General features: G+C 42.7%; 1 protein-coding gene across 2 annotated transcripts in view; it reads left to right on the forward strand.

Moving 5' to 3' along the window:
- The window catches only part of LOC126984782 (limbic system-associated membrane protein-like), a 146,107-nt gene that overhangs the window by 321 nt on the left and 130,786 nt on the right, over positions 1-15,000 (forward strand). The gene's annotated exons all lie outside the window — the stretch shown is intronic.

The raw sequence follows: 15,000 nt of genomic DNA on the forward strand, positions 1-15,000 counted from the left end.
ATGAGTAGAAAGTCGTGTGCAGCGGGGCCGCGGAAGAGGGGGAGGCATGCAGTTAGCAAGTTCAGAAGAGCTGTCAGCGTGGAAATATCGATAGAAGATAGAAAGAGAGGCAACATCGCGACGAAATTTACGAGGTAGAAGACTATCAGTAGGAGGAGGAGAGCTGATGAGACGAAGAGCCTTAGACTCCACTCTGTCCAGAAGAGCTGTGTGAGTGGAGCTCCCCCACACGTGAGATGCATACTCCATACGAGGGCGGACAAGGCCCCTTTATATGGATAGCAACTGCGCGGGGGAGAAGAACTGGCGGAGACGATACAGAACGCCCAACCTCGAGAAAGCTGATTTAGCGAGACAGGAGATGTGAAGTTTCCAGTTGAGATTTTGAGTAAAGGATAGACCGAGGATGTTTAGTGTTGAAGATGGTGATAGCTGAGTGTTGTCGAAGAATAGGGGGTAGGTGTTTGGAAGATTGTGTAGAGTTGAGAGGTGGAGAAATTGAGTTTTTGAGCCATTGAAGGACAGAAGGTTCCTTCTGCCCCAATCGGAAATGATAGCAAGGTCTGAGGTTAAGCGTTCTGCAGCCTCCAGTCTGGATTCGTGTACTTCCTGGTGAGAGGGTCTTCTATTGAAAGAAGTTGAATAATGCAGAGTGGAGTCGTCGGCGTAGGAGTGGACAGGACAGTTTGTTATGGAAAGAAGATTATTGATGTATAACAGGAAGAGAGTGGGTGATAGGACAGAGCCCTGTGGAACACCACTGTTGATAGGTTTAGGGGAAGAACAGTGACCGTCTACCACCGCAGAGATAGAACGGCCGGAAAGGAAATTGGAGATAAAGGAACAGAGAGAGGGATAGAATCCGAAAGAGGGCAGTGTGTGTATATGTGTGTGTGTGTGTCTGTGTGTGTGTGCGAGAGAGAGAGAGAGAGAGAGAGAGAGAGAGAGAGAGGAAAAAGCAGGAAGGAAAGAAGGAAAGAAGGTAAGATGGAAAGAGATAAAGAAAGAAACTAAGAAAGAGAATGAAAGAAAGAAAGAATGAATGAATAAATGGAATAAAGAATGAAAGAAAGAAAGTGTATTACAGAGAGAAAATATAATACAAACACAGAGGAATAAAACGAGGTAAAAGAACACAGTAAAAAACCGCACCAACAAGAGTATCATGCGACAAAAAGAAGGAATGGCCGAAAAGAAAAAAAAAGGAAAAAAAAAACACGAAACAGGAGAGGAAACAAAAACTGCAAACGGAGAGCTGAAAAATGTTATACAGAAAAGTGAATATATGAATCCAAAAACAAAAGAATAACAGCATCACACACACACACACACACACACACACACACACACACACACACACACACACACACACTGGTACACACACGAGAGGAAAAATGAAGAACAAAGGAAGACCAAGAAACGACCTCAACGACACTATACACTGTCCCTCCTCCTCCTCCTCCTCCTCCTTCAGACGTCCGTCCTATTTCTGACCTTATTAACACATTTCACTCTCATCATATTTTTTTTCTTCTCATTTTCTTCTCATTTTCTAATTTTAATCCTCCTCCTCCTCCTCCTCCTCCTCCTCATGCTCCTCCTCCTCATGCTCCTCCTCCTCCTCCTCCCTATTTTTTCTTCGTCTCCATCTTCTCATTTTCATTCTACTCCACTTTCTTTTTCTTTCCGATATGACTAACTGCAAGAATAGGAGGAGGAGGAAAAGGAGGAGGAGGAGGACGAGGAGGAGGAGGAGGAGGAGGAGGAGGAAATTCCAGACGCTGTATTCTTCCATGATTTTAGCTTCGTTTCGTTTTTAATATTTTTTTGCTGCTTTGTTTCTCTTATCCATTTTTTGTTTTGTTTTATTCTTGGAAGTCGAATTTGTATTACCTCTCTCTCTCTCTCTCTCTCTCTCTCTCTCTCTCTCTCTCTCTCTCTCTCTCTCTCTCTCTCTCTCTCTCTCTCTCTCTCTCTCTCTCTCTCTCTCTCTCTCTCTCTCTCTCTCTCTCTCTCTCTCTCTCTCACACACACACACACACACACACACACAACCTATCAATCTTACTATCTGTCTGTCTGTATATCTATCTATATATCTATCTATTTATCAATCTATCTATCTCTATTTCATTCTCTCTCTCCATCTCTCATTTTCTTTCTTAATGGTTCCAAAATAAAAGAAAAAAGTTAGGTAAATAAACAAATAAAAAAAAAAATTCGTGCAACACCCAACCGTAAAGCGACAAAATTGCTCTAATGATCAAATTACATTTTTTAGTAAATATTACACTAAAAGATAATGAAGGTTATTAATAGTCAATGCGAGAAAACAAGGATTCGTTATTAGAATGCAAACTAAAATATTTTCCCTCGGCTGTTTATTTTCCCCGTCCCGCTGACCCGATTTTCCAGGATCCATTTTACTTCTGGTTAATTTTGGGCGTCTGGTGAGTATTTTTCTTCATTTCTTTTTTCTTTTTTCCTCCTTTTTTATTTATTTTTTGTTCTTTTATTCTCCTTTTCTTCTCTTTTTCTTCTGTTAATTTTAGACGTCTTGTGTCTGCTTGTTTTCTTCTTTTTCTTTTCTTCTTTCCTTCATTTTTTTCAACTTTTTTTTCATTCTCCTTTCCTTTTACTTTTTCTTCTGTTCTTGTCTTCTTTCTTTTCTTCTCTTTCTTTCTTTTTTCTATTTTTCTCTTTCCTCTTTCCTTCTCGTCTCCTTTCTTCTTTTCTTCTTATTATTCTTTGGTATGTTACTGATTCTTATCTAATTCGTTTTCCTTTTTGTCTTCTTTTTTATTTTTTTCCTCTTTTTTCTTCCTTTTCAATTTTTCTTCTTTTCTCCTCTTTTCTTCAATTTTCTTCTTTTCCTCTTCCTTAGCATCTCTTTTCTCTTTCTCAATACTTACTTCTATGACCCGCTTATTATTATTTTTTTTGGGGGGGAGGCAATTTTTCTCGCGAAATATTCACTTCAATATTTTCTGCCCCCGGGAATACTTTTTTTCTTCTTCGTCTCTCAATATTTCAAAGCTCCTACAACTTAATATCACATGTGTTTACTGTAGCGAAATGTGTGTGCTTATTTTTCCCTCTCTGCGATTCGTTTTCTAATATTAATGCTCTCTCTCTCTCTCTCTCTCTCTCTCTCTCTCTCTCTCTCTCTCTCTCTCTCTCTCTCTCTCTCTCTCTCTCTCTCTCTCTCTCTCTCTCTCTCTCTCTCTCTCTCTCTCTCTAACATGATTGTACATTTTCTCGTATTGTTTAATGGCTTTGACCTTCCTTCTCCTCCTCCTCCTCCTCCTCCTCCTCCTCCTCCTCCCCCTACTCCTCCTTCCTCTCGAAACAGTGGTGGGCGGCGCTGACGGGACGCCTACACACACACACACACACACACACAGAGAGAGAGAGAGAGAGAATGAAGAAGGAAATTAAAGATGCATTTCAACCTCGAATTTTCCGTTCCTAGAATTTCCAAGCGGGTCCTGCGGCGTGTATGTATGTATGTATACATGTATACATGTATGTATGTCTATATGTATGTATGTATGTATGTATGTATGTATGAAAGAATGACTATGTATGCATGTTTTATGATTGTATATATGTATTTATGTATGTATGTATTTATAACTCTGGATGTGTGTGTGTTTGTGTGTGTGTGTGTAATTTAATTTTGAACGTATACACATACACCATTACGTCTAGCAAACAGTGAAGGAAAATGACAATATACATTTTAACTCACGCGCAAATGATTCTCCATAATAATTTTTCAGTTGCTTGATTTTCCTGTTGTGCTGTTTTAGTTTTCCTTTCATTTTCCTTTCACATTCTCTCCACCTCGTCTCCAGAAATAGTGTTAGCTGTTTCTATGATTTCCTCTATCTATCTATCTATCTATCTACCTCTCAGAAGCACGAACATGTTGACAGATGCACTAGGTATTCAGAACATGCAAAAGTAATGCGACGGAGGGGGAGAAGAAGAAATTTTTAAAAAGGTAGACATGGAATTTGGAAGAAAGGTCAGGAGAAGAACAAAGACTGGAGGAAAAGAGAGAGAAAGGCGCCGATAGAATGGGAGAGGGAAGAGAAGAAACGAAGGGGAAAGAAGAGGAAAAGGAAAACGAAATAACAATAATAGGAAAGAGTAATGGGAACGAAGAGAAAAAAGACAACGAAAGAAGGGAAGAGGGAAAGAGGTTAAAAAAAGGGAAGGAAGGGAAAGGGAAAACGAAGTGGAGGAGGGAAAGGAAAAAAACAAGAGCAGGATGAGAACAGAATGAGGAAAGGGAGAAAAGGTAAAAAAAAAGGGAAAGAAGGAAGAGGAATGAGGAAGGAAGGGGAAAAATGGAGAGTAAAAAAGGGAAGGAAGGGAATGGACTGAAGAAGGAGAGGAGGACCACTAACTACCCCCCTCCCCCTAACGACTTAATTGCATACCTGGGAGGATGAATCGCCGCCATCCCTCACCTGGGCGCCTCGCAAGGTGTCCTCTGGTGAGAATCATCGCTATAAATACCTGCACGAGACAGGCGAGCGAGGCCGAGGGCGGTGAATGTTTAAGAAATGCATTGATCCTGTGGTTTGCATGAAAGGATTTTTTTCTCTCTCATTTTCTCTCCCATTCCATTCATTCTATTTACTCTTTCTTCCAATCATCATCTTATTCTTCTACATTCTTCTTGTTTTTGTTCTTGTTTTTGTTTTGTTTTGTTTTTTCTCGTTTTACTCATTCCTTTTTTCTTTTCTTTTTCTTTTTTTTCTTTTTCTCTCCCATTCTCTCTACTTTTTCTTCAACTCAACCTCTGCTTCTTCTTCTGCATCTGTTCTATTCTTGTTCTTCTATTTTTGTTGTTCATTTAAATCAGTTTTACTTTTCTTTATTTTCCTTCTTTTTTTTCTTCCTCCTCTTTTCTCTTCTTCGTTTTCTTCCTTTTCCTTCCTTGCCCTTTACTTTTTCTTCCTCTTTTTTTCTTATCTTTTAACACATCAACACAAAAAATGTATAAAAAGGAAAAAGAAAAAAAAAAACACTCATCACCAACCTCTCAATAGGACTTCACACCTAAACCGCCTCCTTCTCCTCCCTCTCCTCCTTCTCTTCTTCCTCTCAACCTTCTCTTCCTCCTCCTTCCCCTCCAAGTGACCTCTCGCGAGCAGCCAATCAGATGAGAGGCTTTAGGGACTTAACGATTGTCTGAGTGGAGGGACAGGAGAGCAAAGTGACGTCCCCTCATCGTCTCCCCTCAACCCCCTTTTCTCTCTCTCTTCCTCTCTCTCTTTCCTTCCCTTTCGTTCAATCCTTTCCTCAGTCTCTCTCCCTTATTCCATCATTTCAACCCCCTTTTCTTTTCTTTTTTTCTCTTTCCTTCCCCTCAGTCATTTCTTTCCCTCAACTTCTTTCCCCTCTTTCTCTTCCCTTCTTATTTTCTTCCCCTTCCTTCCTTTCTCTTCATTACCCTCATGTTTTCCCCTCTTTCCCTCTTCCTTATTTTCTGTCCCTTCCTCACTGCCTCATTTTCTTCCCCTCATCAGTTTCTTTCGTCTTTTCCCCACTCTCATTTCTTCTTTACTCTTCCTTCCTCTCAGTTCCTTTTCCAGTCATTTCCATTTCGTTTTCCTTCCTCTCAGTCCTTTCCCCTCATCTTTCACTTCTTTCCACTTCCCTTTCCCTCTTTCCTCTAACCCCTACCCTACTTTTCCTCGTCCCTTCTCCTCCACCTTCTCACGTTCTTCACCTTTCTGTCTGCTCCTTTCTCTTTATCCTCTCCTTCCCATTCCTTTCCATCTGTCCTCCCATCTCTAAATAGTCTCTTTCCATCCTATATTCTTCCCTTTTCTCTCTCTTTTCTTCTTGATATTAATTTTAGTCTCTTATTTCGATCTCCTTCCTCTCTATTTTCTCTACCCTAGCCTCTCCCCTCTTCCTCCCCTTCTTCCTCCCCCTTTTCTCCTCCTTTTCATTCGTCTCCCATTCACCATTTTGACATTTTACATCATTCCTTCCTCCTGCATGTCCTCCTTCTTCTCGTCTCTCTTGGCATTCCCTCTCTTGTTCCATCTCGTCCTCCTCATCTCTTGTGACATTTCCTCTCATTCATTTCCCTTTCCCCTCCTCCTCCTTATCCATCTTGACAATCCCTTTTATTGCTTCCTCCTACGTCTCCTGCTTCTTCCTACAGCTTAAACCTCATCTCTTGAAAGGAAGGAGAGAAGGATGGAAGGAGGGAGGGAGGGAGGGATGAAAGGAGGAGGGGTGAAGAGAAGAAGTTGGAGGCAGGAAAAGCGAAAGGAAGGAGTGAGGAATAAAGTGAAGAGAAAATGTAAAAGGAATAGACGTTAGGGGAAAAAAACATGTAGGGAAATGAGGTGAAAGGAGAGGAGGGGTGATGGAAGAAGGAGAAGGGAGGAAAAGTGAGAGAAAGATATAAGAGGCGAGGAAGACCAAAAAGAAATACAGGTGAGAGGAATAAAGATAAGATAAAAAAGAGGGGAGGGAGAAAGAAAGAGGGGGAATCGAGGAGGGAGGAAGAGGGGAAGGGAATAGAGGAGAGGGAAACGATGGAGAGCGGGAAAGAGATGAGGGTGATAGAAGGGTGAGGAAGAGGCGAAGGGAAGAAGGTCAAGGGGTACTGGCAGGGTATTAGGGGACCCGAGTGGCCATCAGGCAGGTAATAGGAGGCAGGTAAGAGCGCTTCACCTGACATTTAACTTTAATTACGCGAGACTTACTACTTTTACTTTCATTATTATTATCATCACTACTACTACTACTACTACAACTATTAATACGGGCGTTGTGAGCGGTATATTCTCTCATATCCTTTCACAAAGCAATTCATTGGCCCCACCCCGCCAATGACTGTGGCCGACAACCATCTTTATTTAATATTACAAATCTTACTAAACATATTTTTAAGCTAACAGAGCTTGTGGTACTACTACTATTACTACTACTACTACTACTACTACTACTACTACTACTACTACTGCTACTACTACTACTACTACTACTACTACTACTATTCATTTTGTTGATTTTCACAAGGTATCGAACCCCCTTCCTGCACCCTACCCAGAATTGAATCTTCCCTCTTCTACCCCCTTCTCTAATTATGAAGATGCTCTCTCTCTCTCTCTCTCTCTCTCTCTCTCTCTCTCTCTCTCTCTCTCTCTCTCTCTCTCTCTCTCTCTCTCTCTCTCTCTCTCTCTCTCTCTCTCTCTCTCAATTAAATTCCTCCCTCTCTCCATAACTTCACTAACATCCCGTCCATCCGTCTGTCCCTTCATCCTTCCCTCCCTCCCTTCCTCCCTTCCTCCTTTCCTTCCTCCCTTTCTTCCTATCTTCATCTCACGCGAATGATCCTTATCTGTCTCCTTCCTTGTCTTCATATCTTCATCTTACCTAATTTACCCATATTTCCTTGCCTTCCTTGCCTTGCCTTCCTCTTTTAGTGTCACCCTTTCGTCTCCTTCCTCGTACCCCTTCCTTCCTTCCTTACTTTCTTTCTTTCTTTCTTTCTTTCTTTCTTTCTTTCTTTCTTGCTTGCTTGCTTGCTTGCTTGCTTGCTTGCTTGCTTGCTTGCTTCCTTCCTTCCTTCCTTCCTTCCTTCCTTCCTTTCTTTCTTTCTTTCTTTCTTTTCTTTCTTCTTTTTTTCCTTCCTTCCTTCCTTCCTTTCTTACTTCATCCTTGCTTGCCTCTATCCCTTTTTTCTTCATTTTGCCTAAACCATTCAGTCTTTCTTCCTCCCGCCTTCCCGTCACCCTTCCTTTCCTCCTTTCTTCCTTCCTTTCAGCCAACTTACCCCTTTCCTCCTTCACTATTTTCCCAATCTTTCTTTTTTTTATATCCACCGTATCCTTACCAATTTTACTCTCTCCCTTCTCTTACTACTTTTAACACTCCCATCTCTCCCTCTACATAATTCCTCCCCCCTTAACCTCCATTCTCCCTTCCTTCTTCCACTATTCCTTTCCTCTCTTCTTCATATTATCAAACCTAATCTTCCACGTACTCCCTTCCTCCTTGACCTTCATTCTTCCTTTCTTTTTCCAATATTCTTTTCCTCTTTTTCTCCATATTAATTAACCCACTCCTCCTTCGTTTTCTTTTTTCTGCGTTTTCTTCTTTTTCTTCGTTTTCCTCTTTTTCTTCGTTTTCTTTTTTTCTCCATTTTCCTTTATTTTCTTCGTTTTCCTTCTTTTTGTTTTCCTTATTTTTTTCTTCATATATATTTCTTTTTTTCTTCTTTTTCCCTTTCTTTCTTCGATTTCCTTTATGTATTCGTCATCTTTTTTCTTCGTTTTCTTTTTCTTTTTATTCGTTTTCCTTTTTTTTCTTCGTCTTCCTTTTTTCTCCTACTTGCAGAGAGGTTTAGGGCGAGCAATAGTATTTTCCCTTCCTCCTCCTCCCCACTTTCTTTCCCCACCAGGCTGAGAGGAGGGCGATTGGATTTCCTCCTCTGTAAGCGAGAATGAGCTCCACTTTTATTCAGAAACTTCAGGAGTGATATATTTCTTATTTTCTCTCTCTCTCTCTCTCTCTCTCTCTCTCTCTCTCTCTCTCTCTCTCTCTCTCTCTCTCTCTCTCTCTCTCTCTCTCTCTCTCTCTCTCTCTCTCTCTCTCTCTCTCTCTCTCTCTCTCTCTCTCTCTCTCTCTCTCTCTCTCTCTCTCTCTCTCTCTCTCTCTCTCTCTCTCTCTCTCTCTCTCTCTCTCTCTCTCTCTCTCTCTCTCTCTTACATCACACACTCACACAAACATACCCGCTATTTTTCTCATATCCTTTTCACATGATTCACAAACTGTCCGTCATTCACTTAAAAATATTTCACGCTCATAAATATTTCATACTGAATACCACAACTGCCTCCCTTGCTTATGATTTATTTCTGAATCAGTCAATCATTACATCAATCAGTATATTAACAAATCAATCAGTTATATTCCTTTTGGTGTCACTTTTCTTCCTAATAACCGTCATCACCACCACCAACAATAACAGCAAAGAAACTCCTTTCCCACCATAAATATCTATCTTCCTCCCTTCCTTCCCATCTGACCACCACTGGCTTTCTTTCTTCCAACCTACTTATCCACGCCCAGCCATCTAACCTTCCCTCCCTTCCTTTCCTTCCTCACCTTATCTCCTTTAACCCTTCCTACCTGACACCAATTACCTCGTCCGGGTGTTACGTCAGGTGCCGCCTTATCAAGAGGGACCTGGGCGGCTTGAGGACACCTGAGATGGCTGGGTGTCACCTGCACGCCGGCGCTCCACTAAACGTCCCACTTAGCATTCAAGGAGCTCTACAGAAATTCCTCCCTTTCTCATTAATTAACCATTCTGTTCGATTATTCAAGAACCTACTTCCCCTCCTCCTCCTCCTCCTCCTCCTCCTCTGCCTGTTCCTCTTTTTTCTTCATCTGCCTCCTACTCCTCATTCTAGTACTGCTCCTTCTCCTCCTCCGACTGTTATTGCTCCTCTTCACCCTACTCTAACCCTACTCTACCTCTTCTCCTCCTTCTCTTGCTCCTCGCCATTCCTTTTTCTCTTCCTCCTGACCCACTATCACCACTACCCTTCTTCCTAGTCCTCTTCCTCTTCCTCCTTCTTCTACTGCTCCTCTTGCTCCGTAACTCTACCTCCATCTCTCCTCCTCCTCCTCCTCCTCCTCCTCCTCCTCCTGCGAGTCCTCGGGAACAGGTGTGACCAATCTAGCCCCGTGATCGCCAGGTAGGGGGTCGTTCCTAGGCGAGATGACAGTCGTGATATCTTTGTTCCCTCGCCAGCGGAAGGTCGGGGCCTGAGAGTCACTTGGCGGGGTTACGGGAGAAGAGGCGAGGAGGCTAGACTTGTGTGTGACCCCTTTGTTGCGTGGGTCCGTCTGTTTCTCTGGTTGTCTGTGTGTATAGAGAGGGTCAAGGGAGATAGGGGATGGGAGGGAAGTCAAGCTTGTGTGTCCCCAATGTGCGCTCCCCTACGAGTGTGTGCCTTTCTCTGTCCATCTGACTTTGTACCGTGGGCCCGTCTGTTTCTCTGTCTGTGTCTGGCTGTGTCTGTCTGGGTGAGTATTTAGAGAAAGTTAAGGGAGATAGAGGCTGGGAGATTAAGCTTGTGTGTTCTCTCTGCTTGTGTGTGTTTCTTTGTCTCTCTGTCTTTGTTATGTTTGTCCATCTGTTTGTTTGTCTGTCTATCTGAATGTGTATATATAGAAGGTTAAGAAGGCTGGCAGGGAGGTTAAACTTGTATGCCCCCTATGTTTGTTTGCCGTTTTTCCAGTGTATTTTTCTATCTGTCTTTGTACATGTAGGTTAAAAAAGGTTATGTGGCTGGGAAGGTTAGCTTATGTACCCCTGATGTATGCCTGTTCCTCTGTCTGACTCTTTTTCTGGACGTGTATATAAAATGCCTGAGGGTTGGCTTTGTCTGACCTATTGTTTCTGTCTCCGCTTGTCTGTTTTTTTTTTTTCTGTTCCTCCGTCTGTCTGTGTATACGAGATGAAGGCTTGGTGTGGTCAATCCTTTTGCTTCCCTATCTGTCTGTCTGTCTTTGTGTATATGTATGTCTATAGTTTGAGCTTGTGTAATCTTTTGTTTTTGTCTGCTTGTCTGTTTCTCCGTTTGTCTCTGTCTGTTTGTGTGTTTGTTTGTCTGATTTTACTGCGTCCGTGTTTGTCAGTCTGTTTCTTCGTCTGTCTCTCTACCTGTTTGTGTGCTTGTTTGGTTTGTTTGATCTTACTGCGTCTGTCTCTCTCTGTCTGTTTTTGTTTCTGTCTGCTTATATGTAATACTTCTTACTTCCCTGTTCCCCACTCTTACGATCTTACTTCCCTTGAGACGGCATTTTCCTCACCTTCCTTAATCTCCTCTTAATTACTTCATTGTGTTTAGCTTAATAAACCTCCTGTCGTCTATCTTTTTCCTTGTTCTCTCTCGTCATCTTAAGTTAGCGCTTTCACGACTTCTCTCTCATTAGTTCGCTCTTTCAATTCGTCTCTGATTTCCCATTCTGGCTTTCCTTGCATATTCTACCTCCTTCTTATTATTACCCTCCTTTTTCCAGCCCATTCTTTACCCTTTCTTCCTTGCGTTCCCTTCTTCAAATTCTGTCTTTACCCTTTCCTCCTCCTTCCTCTTTCCTCATACTCCTTTTTCCTACTCTTTCATCTTCGTACTGCTATTTTTCTTCTACCTTTTAAAACTACCTTTCTTTTAGTGCTTTTTCACTCTTCTCTTATTCCGTTAAAGACATCATTTTCCCCATTTTCCTAACTTTTTTTCTACATTTTACTTCCAATTCCTTTCTAGACACCATTTTCCAATTTCTCTACCTCGTGTGTTTCTGCCTACTCTTTCCTTCTTATTCCTTTCAAGAGAGCATTTTACTAATTTTTCAGCCTCTTTTCTTTTCTTTCTACCCTTTCTTTCTTATTCTCCTCAAAGACTTCATTTACGTCATTTCCCCTTTCATCGTGTCTTTTTCCTACTTTCCTTTTTATTCCCCTCAAGAGAGACTTTTCCTGAGTTACTTGCCTCTTAGTCTATTTTTTTTCTTAACCTTTCCTTCTTGTTACCCGCAAGAGAGCATTTTCCTGAATTTCTTGCCTCTTAGTGTCACCCTCGCAGTTTTCTCCCTCACACTTTTTTTTTTCCACGCTCGTCCTTTTTTTCCCCCGCCACCATCACGTCCCCACTCCCCACCCACTCCCCTGCACTACTCATTAAGCTCCCGCGTCCCCACTGATTCCTCACACTCCCTCATTACCCTCCTTCATACTTGACACTTTATTCACCTATCCGGGCGAGCACCAATTTCTTTTCCTCGCACTTTTCGCCACTTGTCCGAGAAGAGAACAGCATATTTGAAAGTTTGTGTTAGTGTGTCTGCGAGAGTTAGGAGAGAGAAAGAGAGAGAGTAGAAGGACGAGAAAAAGGAGGAAGAGGAGGAGGAGGAAGAGAAACGTCAGTGTGTGTGTGAAAGTGAGAGAGAGAGAGAAGGATGATGATGATGAGGAGGAGGTAGAGAAATGTCAGTGTAAGTTTGGAAGTAAGAAAGAGAGAGGGTGAGTAAAAGGATGAGGGGGAGAAGGAGGTAGAGAAACATCAGTGTGTGTGTGTGTGTGTGGAAGTGAGAAAAAGGGAGACAAAGGGAGAGAAAGTAGAAAGATTAGGAAGGAGGAGGAAGGAGAAGGCAGAGAAACAAGCATACAGATATCCTTTCCCTCACTTCCTCCCAAAACGCACCCCGGGTCACCTGTCGCCGGAGAGAGAGAGAGAGAAAGCGAGAGTGAGGCAAGCAGGGACTTTAAACTTTGCCCGCTCCGGAGTTACGATTAGGAGGGAGTACACCTGAGGGAGTCCTTCGTCTGGCTCAGGTTGTCTCTCTCTCCCTCCCTCTCGGGTACTCCTTTGTTCCTTAACCAACCCGTCCCCAAGGTGAAGGGTCGTAATGTCCAAGGGAAGGGGCCGAAGAGAGAGGTTAAGTTAAGGGCATTGTGTGTGTGCTTGAGGGGAGAAATAATGTGCGTGTATGTGTCTTTTTGTGCTTTTTTTTTTTTTTTTACGGCAAGGGAGGCAGCTCAAGGGCAAAAAAAACAAAACAGCAACACAAAACGCCCGGTATACGCTACTCCGAACAAAAGAAAATAGAAAGGGAGGCCAGAAGAGTCAATTTCGAGTGGAGTCAATTCCTGTGTGTGTGTGTGTGTGTGTGTGTGTGTGTGTGTGTGTGTGTGTGTGTGTGTGTGTGTGTGTGTGTGTTCTCTCTCATAGTACTAGGTCATTGAGGACTCTTCTGTACTTTCTTCTTGTTTTCCTTACTCTCCCTCAACTCCTCCTCCTCCTCCTCTCCCTCAGTCAGTTCGTCCTGAGAAAACAGACAGCTGCCTCACGCCCGACCGCTCCGTTCCCTCGCCTAAGTCCATCCTGCCTCCTTCCTCCTTCCGATCCTTCCTTTACCCCTTCCTCCATCTGCATCCTTTCTCCTTCTCCTTCCTTCCTCCAATACGTTCTTCTCCCTTTCCTCCATCTGCATCTTCCTCCAATAATTTCTTCCCCCTTTCCTTCATCTGCATCATCCCTTCTTCTGTCTACTTCCTACATTCCTTCTCTTTTCTTTCCCTATTCTTTCCTTCAACACTTTTTTTTACCCCGTCCTCCTCCCTCCTTCTTTCTCCAATGCCTTTTATACCCTTTCTTCTTTCTGCCTTTTTTTTCCTCTACTAATTCTCTCTTTGTTTTTTTCTTCCATCTACATCTTTCCTCATATTGCTATTCTACGCTTTCATCCTTCCATTGGTCCTTTTTCTCTTACTTCTTATGTTATGACTTCCTTTCTCTTTTCTTTTTTAATTCACTTCCCTCAATCCTTTTGTCCTGCTCCTTCCTCTTTTCTTTAAGCCATTCTCCTTCTACTACTTCTTTCTGCAGTCTGTCCTCTAATCCTTTTCATCTCTCAGCGGTACTTTTTTATTCCTCTTACTCCTTCTCCTCCTTCTGACGCTCCTCTTCCTCCTTCTTTATCTCTCTATTTTTCGTCCTCCTTTCCTCTCTTTCAAATTTTACTTCTTGGCTTCTTCGTGTCTTACCACTATTAGTTTTCTTCCTCCTCCTCTTCTTCCTTCTCTTCCTCCTCCTCCTACCTCCCCACACTTCCTCTTTTTTCTTCCTCATTTCTCACGCCTCTCTTCCTGACTCTTCCAGTATCTTTTTTTTTCTCCCTCTCCTCTTCTTGACCTACTCCTGACCTACTCTCCCTCTTCCTCTCCCTCTAATAGACCCTTCTCTCTCTCCTCTTCCTCCTTAAGCACCACCCTCTACCTCCCTCTTCCTTTACCTACCCTCTACCTCCCTGCCTCCCTAATAGTCTCCTTCTCCCTCTCCCTTTATGTCCCTATCTAGCTGCTTCCTTTTACCTCCCTGCCACCCAAACCTTCTCCTCTTCTCCCTCTATCTCACTATTTTTTTTTCTATCCTAGTTACTTCCTCTCCCTTCCTTCCCTCCTCCCTCAGAATAGTTTCCTCGCCTCATTCTCCCCGTCTTTTCTCCTCCAGTACCCTAACATATCAAGGTCTAAGAAACTACCACACTTCTCGCTCGGGGCCTAAAGGATGCTATAAATCTGGGCTCGTCTTTAATAAAGGCGCGTTTGTCTGTCACGCGGCGCCACGGGTGATGGATTGGCGTGGAGTGTATGCCCAGCTCCCGCCCACCTTCCTTACTTACTCCCCTGCTTCCTTTCTCCACCTGGGCTACCTGTGATTGATGTGTGGTCAGGTGTGTGTGTGTATCGTGAGAGGGGCTATAAAGGGAAACTAACCTGTACTTATTTGGTTATTTGTCATTTCTTATATTGGGTGTTTTTTTTGGGTCGTGTTGGTTACTGTTGGAGTGAGCGTTGTTTTCTCTCTCTCTCTCTCTCTCTCTCTCTCTCTCTCTCTCTCTCTCTCTCTCTCTCTCTCTCTCTCTCTCTCTCTCTCTCTCTCTCTCTCTCTCTCTCTCTCTCTCTCTCTCTCTCTCTCTCTCTCTCTCTCTCTCTCTCTCTCTCTCTCTCTCACAGTACTATTACATCGACAGAGGGTGAGTTATGTCCCTCCTCGCACCTGCTTCTTCACATTTTTCTTCAAGAGTTATTTTCTGTTACTTCTTATCGACCCTCGGACAAGTGGCTCTAATATATGTCTTCAGCGTAGCGGTCTTCATCTTTCTCCTTTCTTCCTTCTCTGTGTTCATCATTGGGCTTGTCCCGCTTCTTACTTTATTATGGATTCTCGCTACATCTTATTCTCCTCCTTTCCTTTCCTCTCCTCTCTCTTTCTCTGTTTTTTTTTTTTTATGGGTTTATCCCTCTTCAAAATTTATTCTGTCTTCTTTCTCATTTCATCTTCATTTTTTGTGGTTTTTCATAAGTTTGTTCCTGCTTTATTGTCACGCCTTTTTCTCCTCCTTTCCTCTCCCCTTCGCTGTGTTTATCATGGGTTTCTTACTCTT

Source organism: Eriocheir sinensis, chromosome 5 (assembly GCF_024679095.1).
Source record: "Eriocheir sinensis breed Jianghai 21 chromosome 5, ASM2467909v1, whole genome shotgun sequence".
In the NCBI taxonomy this organism is placed as follows: domain Eukaryota; kingdom Metazoa; phylum Arthropoda; class Malacostraca; order Decapoda; family Varunidae; genus Eriocheir; species Eriocheir sinensis.